General features: G+C 40.4%; 1 long non-coding RNA gene across 1 annotated transcript; it reads right to left on the reverse strand.

The window, feature by feature from the left end:
• Positions 1-529: 529 nt before the first annotated feature.
• Positions 530-3,303, reverse strand: LOC144118616 (uncharacterized). Its single transcript, XR_013312072.1, has 3 exons — positions 3,196-3,303; positions 1,462-1,538; positions 530-855 (listed from the first exon to the last, which is right to left on the reverse strand). It is a non-coding gene; the product is annotated as an uncharacterized LOC144118616 (long non-coding RNA).
• Positions 3,304-4,122: the final 819 nt, after the last annotated feature.

Consider the following 4,122-nt stretch of genomic DNA (forward strand, 5'->3'; position numbering starts at 1 on the left):
GACGTCATCAAATATACGCAATATTTAACAAATTCAGGAGAGCAACCTACCGGGCTAGTTGATGATGCATGTTGTAAACTAGGAAGCGCAAAATGCCGGACGAGGGACAGAGTAAGGGACACAAAAACAAAATACAAATTGTATTAGCCAATAAAATTTCTTTCCAATACATAAATGCTTATATCCAGGACCTCTCTCTGAAACATTGGTGTCCGTAGAACGTTACGCCGACATCTTTTTTTCTTGAGCAGCACCGCAGGCTTTAGTAAACGGACCCCCAAGGTCCATTTTTCTTTGTAGCGATCATTGCGCAGAGGAAAACTTTAATGTCTAGAAATTATAATAGTCTTTTCAAGTATGTTAAACACATGAGCGAAGAAGCCTGTGGAAGTCTCATTTCTAAGTAGTTTTGTTCATCCAAAATTCCAGCGCGGCGGATGCTGCCTAGAACTCTTGATTTTTGCTCATGTTTTCCGCTACATAACTTCTTTAGAGGCAAATGTGCTCCCGCATTCACTACTCTGTAACGATTCTAAGCTTGCTCATGTTAAAGTCGGAAGCGGGTGTAATTTTTGTCCTCCCTTTTGTAGTACATCTGATGTACTCCACTTCTTGAAGCTCCAAATATGTGACCACAAGTCACCCAGTGTATTTTGACTTTCCCTCAGAGATTCATTTGGCAAAAATTTTCATCGTTTTTTCATGAATTTTTAAGTTTAGTACCTTTCTCGGAACAAGCATATTCTTTCATTGGCAAAATTTTATTTATTGCACTTAATGCTGAACGCCTTCACTTGTAGAGCATCAGCCACTGGTGCTAGTCGAGTTCGGGAAGAGGAGATTAAGGAGGGGTCCCTGAAAAAAAAACACAAAAGTAGGATAAGCCAAAATGACGAGAGTGGAGAAATCAAGCATCCTAAAGAAAATGATTCCACTCATTTCGCTCTCTGTATGCGCTCATTCTCAATTTAGATTCAGTTGTTAATGTTGGTCGCGGGTACCCGCTCTTCAAATTACATTGCGCTCTGGAAGCAACAAGCACATTATGGCAAGCCGGGATTCTGCTTAACCACAGCCTAGAATATTCCTTCACTGTGCCATTTGGACGTTTTTATTTTAAGAAGAAAATACATTTGTGCGAAACAACGTTAAATGTGTAGGCTTGGATGCTAGGACATTGTATGGGGAGCTCCGTTTTCGAATTCTCTTTTCCCACTAAGTAATTTCCAAAGGCAGTCAATCTTCACATCTGTGCCAGCTAATGGCGGCATACTGTCTAATAGTGTTTTCAATAACTGCTTATATACTTGGTGCTATTTCCAACAGCTAACTTGTTTAATACTGATGCTGCTGCTGGTTCTGGCTGATAACCACAGCGTCATCGTGCACATTTTAGAACACTATATGCAGCTAAGGTCTGATCTGAAACCAACTTTAATAAAACATTATTGAATGTCTTACGAAAATCCAATATCCAGGGCAGAATATTCCAGGGCATTTAAAAAGATCTTGAATATTGAATGTTGAATTTGATGCTGCTGAAAGTAGAGAGAAAAAAGGATTTTTTTTTATCGCGGATAGAACATCTTATAATGTTTTGCGAAAATAACTCTATCTTTGAACCACAATACTAGATCGCACATACTCAATGCTTCATGCAATGCAAAAGATATAGTCAGGTTTCTGTCTAATTAAAAACAAGCTAAATATTCGAAAACGCCTTGCGTTTTATTTACTCTTGAAGATGACATCGCAGGAATTACCCCGCGTATATACCATGCACATAAACCTTATGTGCTCGAGCTCATTAGGCTAGTTCTCATTGATATGGAACCTCTGCTTCATTCTTGAACCGCTGAGACCTTGCTGGCGACAATTTTCCAAGCGTTTTCCTCTGAACAGTTACATTTATTCAGAGCGACCAGGGGCCTTAACAATGACAACTTTGCTTTTTCATCTAGTGGTTCCCTGCACAACTCTGGAAAAAGTGAAGTTGCTTGTGGGGAACTATTTTATTTTTTAGCAAGTTGAAAGAATTATACCGATATTTCACCTGGTGACTAAAACGTGCAGGCACCTAAAACTGGCGCGCATTTAAAATGCGCCAGCATCTACTCACAGTCCAGCCGACTTATTGGTCTTAATTAAATTTAGCTTTTTTACACAAAATACATGCCTTTTGGCTAGTAGCAACACCACGAGAGTGTGTAGGACACGGAAGCGGAAAGAGTTGTCTGCCTGCATGAACTCGAAGAGGAGCTGAAAAGTCTCTCATTCTGAAGCAAAAGACATATCAAGTTTGAAGCTTTAGGGAGCTCTTTGATAACTACGTACTCCACTACAAGAAATCTAGGGAGCTTAAAAAGTGACTGTTCTATTTAACGACGGATAAAATCTCTTTTGTTGCGCTGTAAGCACGAGTAAATACTTCGAACGCTGGGCTGTCTGTTCGCGTGTGTTGCCTCTCTAAACGTTCAGCAGTGGCCTCCAGAAAGTAGGGAATAACTGGCGTATAAGGCTGAGCTCACATGCAGCTCAAGGGCCATAGTTATATGCCCCGGCCGCATGTGCTCGCCGATGGTAAATAAAAATGTCGAGCACAGAATTAAAAACCTTGAAAGTCTTCGGTGCAAGCAGCAAGTCATTAATAAACTCGTAAAAACGTAGGGCACACAAGTAACGTTCTCCCTTCTAAATATTTTTTTTTCGCATGGTTATTGCAACACACCCTGAACTCCGTTATCAGTGCGTAACACAATTTCAACTGAGAATTTTGTAGCCATGTTGTAGGTTTCTTACACATGAGGACTTTTTTTATTTATTTATACAAAATACCTCCAGCGCCCCCCACTGGGGCATTATTATAGAGGGGAACATCATGAAATCAATAGATGAAATACAGTAATTGAGGAAAATTGTGCAATATACTCAGAGAAACCATGGACTATGGGAGGAAAGGCGAAAATGAAAAGAACGTTGCAGGAAGAAAAAATACTCCCGGGACAGACGCGGAGAAAATGACATTCAGGAATAATAACCGAGTGTTATGTGCTCAACATTTATTGACTGGGTTCTCGTTCAGGTGTCTCCATTATCCAAATGAAAACGAAAGTGAACATTGAAGAACAGTGGTTTCAATAGTGTTCGCACCTGATAATTCTGGATGAATCTGGAGTAAAAAAAAAGTTTTCTTACCGAAAGCCATCGTGGCTAAGCACAGAACCAGTATGGAAGGGAGAAGCTTCATTTCAACCTGTGCCTGAGTTCCGAAGTTTGGCTGGCTGCTAGCATGTAAGTAGCCAATAGGCTTTGGTTATATACAGAGACCAGCAGGACGAATATATATGCCCGCTTCTGCCCCTCAAAAAAATGTGACACTAACGTGCCTCGTGTTTTCCTGAGAGACGGCAGGATACCGGAGATATATGAACCAATGTCACGCATTTTTTGTCACAGTGACTGTTTTCAGCGGATGTCTTGTTGGTTAAATATATCAATTTGCAGGGCTCAGCGCCATAAAACGTGCCGTAGTGCAAGAGTGCAGCTATGATTTAGCGGTGCAGGTGAAAGTTACAACTGCAAAAACTGATCAAAGCGCTTATTTCAACCTCGTTAAGCAAGATTACTGATAATCTTATTGTTGAGTGTTATAATTATCAAAATCATTTGTTGGTTAGTTCATTGAAAAACATTGCCATATAAAACCACTTGGCTGGTATACGTAATCATGTAATAGTACAATAAGATTGGAATTTCGAGTTTATAAGTTGGGGTTGGGCATTTCCCGGAGCGAAGTTTTTAAGGAGGCACTTTTGCGAGCTTTACTGAGAAAACCCGGGTAACCTCGAAAAGCGCGCTCGAGAACACGAAGGTAGCCAATTTTTGAGAACTACAGCGTGCGCAGTGAGGTGCCAGATTCCCGGATTTTGCAATTTGTCCACATGATCTTTCGTGTATTGCTTTTAATTAAAAAATTGTGACAATCAGAAAAGGCAGCCTACCAGCACCACGCTTAAGCTTTAAAAAGGGGCTTTATTGAGGAATGCTTAGAACGCAATAAAATTCCACGAACTAATTCTGTTCACGATCACAACAAACTCATCTCTAACGAAGGTAATTCAC

The sequence above is a fragment of the Amblyomma americanum genome, chromosome 2 (genome assembly GCF_052857255.1).
Source record: "Amblyomma americanum isolate KBUSLIRL-KWMA chromosome 2, ASM5285725v1, whole genome shotgun sequence".
Classification (NCBI taxonomy): Eukaryota; Metazoa; Arthropoda; class Arachnida; order Ixodida; family Ixodidae; genus Amblyomma; species Amblyomma americanum.